This window comes from Microtus oregoni, unplaced genomic scaffold (genome assembly GCF_018167655.1).
Source record: "Microtus oregoni isolate MIOR12 unplaced genomic scaffold, Mior012 000010F_ref0000083, whole genome shotgun sequence".
Lineage (NCBI taxonomy): Eukaryota > Metazoa > Chordata > Mammalia > Rodentia > Cricetidae > Microtus > Microtus oregoni.
In genome coordinates, this window is record NW_024543069.1 from 42100536 (window position 1) to 42106764 (window position 6229).

Below are 6229 nucleotides of genomic sequence, written 5' to 3' on the forward strand. Positions count from 1 at the left end.
AAGGCTACTCTTTGACCTTATCCAGGAAAAGAAAAATCTAGGCCCTGTGTCTCTCCCGCCGCCCTCAGGAATACCACTGACCCAGGCAATAGGTGGGGTATGAGTGAAGGGACAGAGGGACATTTCTGCATTTGGCTGAAAGATATTAGTACCAGACTGTTGGAAACTCTGAAACCTCCATAGCTTGGTCTAGCTCCAATCAGGTCTTCTCTACATTGTTGACTTGACTCTCCTCTTGTCCTGGCCAATCCCTGTTGGAGCATGGAAAGGGAGAAGCTTGATTCTTGTTTCTTAGCTTGTAATTTTTTGATAGAATCATTTGAAGCTATCTTATCGACTATCATGTCCATGGATTGATGAACACCTTTGAGTTACAGTCGCCCAGGAGGAAACTACAGCTGTCACAAATGCTTTCTTAATGACAAAAAAGAAGTGGAAAGAAATGGGAGGGTTGGGTTGTCCCCACCCCAAGCACAGGACACACCCAAACAAATGCTCTGCTGTGAGTGTCCATGGTTCATGGAGGAGACCAAGCTGTTGACATACAACCTTTTCATAGTCTGAGTATTATTTGGGGATCTTCCTTCTTTATGTGTGTGTATTTGGGGTGGTCATACACATGTGCGCATGTGTGTGTGAAGGCTAGAAGTCCATCTTATTTCTTTGAGACAGGGTCTCTCCCAGGGACCTGGGACTTGCTGATTAGGCTAGGCTGGCTCTCCAGCCAGCCCCAGAGCTTTCTTTCCCTGTGTCCACTTCCCTAAGGCTGAGATGGTACATATGAGATACCATGGATACCCTTCTACACATGTGCCAGGGATTGAAGCCAGGTCCTCAGGCCTGTACAGAAAGCCCTTTTCACTGAGCTATCGTGCTGGTCATTCCTTTTTCTTTTAAGTGAGTATTATTAAGTACCTATTAAAAGTTAGACACTGTGAGAAGTAGGCTTCCTATCTTAGAAGCTCACAGTTAAGGAGAGAAGTCAACGAGAGAGCTTTGGGGACAGATTCCTGCTGGAGGAGGCTATATTAACAGGCAGACATGGCTACATGCAGGGACCTGAGGGACAGACAGCACAGGTATGACCGGCAGGCAGGTGTCTATCCAGAGAGGGCCTGGCACAGCAGACCAGGGACACAGTGACAGGAAGTCACTGCAGTCTTAAGCATGGAAGTAGCATTGGCAGGGCTTTGCTTTAAAGACAATTGTTGGCAGCTAAGAACGGCTGGCAGGTGGAAATGGACAGGATGTGCTGCTACTTCAAGTTACTGGTAGTGAAATTAAAATCTAATTAGTCTACTTGGTCCGATTTTCAGCACTACTGACTGAAGCTTCTCAAAGAGAATAATGTTTTGATTTGTTTATTTTCCTTTGTTTGTGCCAGGGTCCTTTAAACTTTATCAACTCATTACCCCCTTTCACCCAAGAAAATTATATATGTCTCAGGCCCTTTCAGAAATTATAAGAATTTCTGTCCTAATCCTTAACCAAAATTCACTTCATGATCTTTTTTGTTAAACATATCAGCAACTCAAACAATTTTAAAAATCAATCATCATGGCACAGTAAAATGCAGAGGCATGCTAACTTTTTATTTCCATGCTTAAATAGGGAAATATTTTGTTTTCAATAATTAAAACTTAGGTTTCTGCATAAAACTTTGTATGTACGGTGAAATCAGTGCAGGTCATAACATAATAATCTTAAATCTCAGCATGCAGCGTTCCTTGGGGTTCAAGGTATGATGCCATATATGGTATAATGTCAAAGCACACATTTGTGTCTGGAACTCAGGTTGCAGTGAGGTTACGTGATACGACACAGGTGAGGGCTTCCCTAAACAGATTCACCATGCATTCATTTTTTGAATTAAGTTTTGCTTCCTGTACCTTCAGAATTCCTCGACCAAATTCCTCATGATTCCCATCCTAATTTAGTCACGTGACCACATATGGGGTGCCCCACACCAGTCTAAGACATTGGCATCCAGACAGTCCTGGTCCTTAGCGATCACTTGCAGATGGTCTGGCAAATTCTTGACATATGACAAATCTAGAACAAGAAGCCTAGTGTTCATCGTTGTCATCGAGTTCTTCTGCTGTCGTATGGTGGGGACAGCAGTTATATGTGGCAGACCCCAGCACCATGAACACCAAACTGAGCCACTAATGGGTGCCAAGGTGTCTCTGGGGAACTGAGAGAAAGAGCCAGCTCTCTGGTCTCCAGAGCTTGGTGGATGGGAGGCATTTTGCCGAGCGGGCACCTGGGCGACCCTGAGACAAAGAGGAGGTTCAGCTCTTGACATGGCGGGATGTACTTGGGGGTAGAGATGCTTCTAGGAGGTGGGTGGAGACCCCAGAAGATGATTGGAGGAGACATTTTGTTGGTGACTTTCCCCTACCTCATCTCTATACCCCAAAAGGAACCTTCAGCCTCTGGCTCATGCTTTAGTTTGCCATGAGCACCCTGTAAATCCTGAGGGTTTAGGAAGTAGAGGTTAGGTTTGAGATGTGTGTGTCACACAGAATAGTGGCTTACTGGGTTCTGGAGGTCTGAACTTGGGGTCCTTTGGTGTTCATTGTCCTTATGTGTGAAGTGTAAAAAGCGTCAGTAGCCACTTCATGATGTTGTCTTGAGGATGGACAGAGATTTGGAAAGGACAAATGTCGGCAGCTCTGAAGAAGGGCAATTCTCACACACCACTTTTAGACCTGGGAGGCAGGAGGGCCATGGAGCCTGCTAGCCGAGAAATCGTAGATGCCTCTGGCTCACTCTGTGCAGTCAAAATGGCATAGTCAGCTACCAGTGGCTCTTGAGAAATCCTTGAAGGTCTGTGTCCATCTGCCACTCATGAGCTCGAGAGATGGAGCTCTCATGTGACTGGTCAGACCACAGAGCAAGAAGGGCCTGAGCTACTTAGGGGAAGCCTCAGCTGGCCTCCAGGGAAAGCAAGTGCCTCGGTGTGAGAGAGTGAACACTTAGACATGTGCCTGTATATTGACTTTTCAAATGTCCCAGACTAGCTAGACTCGGGAAGAAAGAAAACGTGGTCATATCCTCAGGTTCTGCCCGACCGGAGTGCTAGCCCCTGTCTGTAAAAACCAGAGCTGAAGCCCAGAGGGGCGGGGCTTCTTCCTGAGGCTCTCTGCGTGGTCTCCTGAATGAGAATCCTCAGTGGAAAGCATCACAAAGAACAGGCAACGGTTTTGCACCTTCACTTGAGACAAGGTCTCACGACAAAGCCCTGATGGCCTCTGCCTCCCAGTGCTGGGGTCACAGGCATAGGCCACTGTACCTGGCTCAGGAACATTCAAACTGAATAAAAAAATCTGCTATTAATGTTTTCAATCATACATTTTCCAAATTATTTTAAGAAGCAGGACATTTCTCAGTAAGCCACCAGGGAGACTAGGAGAATGAGTACGTGATAGAGCACGAACCGGAGCTTAATTAAAAATATTAAAAAACAGAGCTCTTAGAAAGACATTTTCAAAAGAATCTTACCTTTAGGAGTCCAGCTTGTCAAAACTAATAGATAGTAAATCAATTAATATGCCCAAAGATACTTAGTATTGAGTTATTTTAATATTAATAAATGAAAGTAAGTCGTGTCCAGGAGCTTGCTAAGTCTATGCAGTAAAATATTATACAGTCATTAAAAATGATGCGTGTTGGTAACTTTGAAGATATGAAAAATTGCTCAAGACATAAAGTAAATAAAAAGGATCCAGGATTACAAATATTGGATGAGAAAGAATAGCAATAAAGCTGACAGGAGATTGCAGCACTGAACAGCCATGTTCTTCTCTGGATGAGATATATAAATATCTACGTTTATATAAAAATCTAAATATAAATGAGGCTAAAGCTCGTTTATATTTTCTTGCCTAATGCGAGTAGTTTTTGTTTTTATGAACTGTAAGGTGTGGTACTTTTGAAAGTGCTTTAAAAGCCAATTGCACCACTACAGTTGGGACCTTTATAGAAGGAGCTAATTATTTTAACCTAAAGGCAAATTTTACTCAGCTTTGCTATGGGAAGATTCAAAATGCGACCTTGAAAACACCTTTATTTACTCCTGTGTATGTCTCCGCGCGTGAGTAGTGCCTGGAGACACGAGAAGACAACTGGAGCCACAGGCAACCGTGAGTCAGTGCGAGTACAGGGAACCCAGGTCCCTGAGCAGCGGTGCTCATAACCATTGAGCCATCTCTCCAACTCGCCCACAGCTTCCCACCCTTGGGATTCCTGGTCCCCTGGTTGTGTTACTCATGATCCTTCCTCCTCCATTCTCTCTCATTTGCTGACGAATCTGTCTCCTCTCCAACTCTCTCTCCTACGTTAAAGTGGAGTAAGAGGGCAAAGAAATGAACAGCTTTCTGTGCGATTTGTTTCCAGTAAAAGCAGTACGTGAAATAACGAAACAGAATTACTTTCTGCATAGAAAATAAGTCACAACGAGGAACTCACCTGAAGTCCAGCTGAGCCTGGTGGCACAGGTCTATAACCTCAGCTCCTCAGGAGGCAGAGGCAAGGGTTTTTTTTTTTTTTTCTGTCTTACAAAGTTTATTAGTGCTGGGGAAAGGAGGACAGGCAGCTCTGGTCTCTCCCGTACATTACTGCTTGCTGTTGCCATTGATGGGACGGTTCACATGGTCAGGGGAGGACAGGAAGGCCTTGATCTTGGGCCGGGCACTGAGGCGTGCCACATAGACACTGAGCAGGGGGAAGTTGTTCAGGCAGCCAGGGGCCAGGACCTGGTGGATGAGCAGCAGATCTAGCAAGTTGTAATCAGCGAAGGAGATCTGGTCACCCACGATGAAGGCTTTGCCTCCTTGGTTCTGGGACAGCAGGATCTCGAAAGGTTTCGGGTATCCAGGCAGGGCCTTCACATAGTCATCCTTCTTTCCCTCATATTTGGTGTAGATGAGGGTGATGTATTTCAGGCGAAGGTCTTCCACCCCGTCATTCACCATATCCACCAGGGCAGCCTCCTTCTGATCTTTTCCATAAAGCCCAAGGGATCGGCCCAGGTGCCTCAAGATGGCATTAGATTAGTACAGGGTAAGGTCTCCATCCTGAAACTTGGGGAGCTGCCCACACAGACAGATGGACTTGAGCAAGCCTTTCATCCAAGTATCTATGGACACCACCTCCTCCTTCCAGCTCTGGTCCTGGTCAGCCAGTAGTATGCGCATGGCCTCACAGCGCCCTCGAACTGGGAAGTAGACAATGGTGTACGGCGGCATGGCTGCTGCGTAGACAGAGGCACGAATTCCGAGCCTTCTGTTTCCGGCTGCTTTCACCTTTCCTACTCTTGGCTTTCTTGAGCAAGGTGTTTAACTTAACATCATAGATATTTACCAAATATTTGAAAGTCACACTCTTGGTAAAGGAATGAATGAATGAATGAATCAACAGAGGAAAGAACAAATGAATTATGTGCCTACTCTCTGCAGACTGCCATTGTGAGCCACTTTGGTTTTGTAGGAGTATAAATATATATATATATATATATATATATATATATATATATATATATATATAGAGACAGGGTTTTTCTCAATATATATATCTCAATATATATTTTCAAGTGTGTGTGTCCAAATCTAGTGCCCTGCCCTTTACACTAGAACAGTACCTGACATTCACGGAACATCTATGGCTTAAGCAGATGTTTCCCACTTAAATTCCCATTTAACTCGTATAGGGAGTAGTGGGTCAGGAATTTCCTGTTATGATTCCCTTTCTATATGTGATTGAAGCAACCTGAACCTTCGAAGCCTCAGTCTTGCCTGGATCACCTGAGCCTTTTCCAGAAGCAGCTAGAGTAGACCAAGCTGGTACCCTCCAAACCCAGGCCTCCAGGAAGTATCAGGAGTTTCAAGGGGTTTTGTTTTGTATTTTATTTTATTTTTTTAAAAAATATATTTATTTATTTATTTATTTATTTATTTATTTATTTATTATGTATACGATGTTCTGTCTGTGTGTATGCCCGCATGCCAGAAGAGGGCACCAGACCTCATTACAGATGGTTGTGAGCCACCATGTGGTTGCTGGGAATTGAACTCAGGACCTTTGGAAGAGCAGGCAATGCTCTTAACCGCTGAGCCATCTCTCCAGCCCCCTTGTTTTGTATTTTAAATCGACAGCTTCAAAACCTTTTCCTGCTAAAAATATCTCTCCTGGCAATTTTAATAAATGTTTACTCAATGGCTACTACGCG

At 44.4% G+C, this 6229-nt stretch overlaps 1 pseudogene; it reads right to left on the bottom strand.

The window, feature by feature from the left end:
* Positions 1 to 4616: 4616 nt before the first annotated feature.
* LOC121453050 lies at positions 4617 to 5258 on the bottom strand (annotated as a pseudogene).
* Positions 5259 to 6229: the final 971 nt, after the last annotated feature.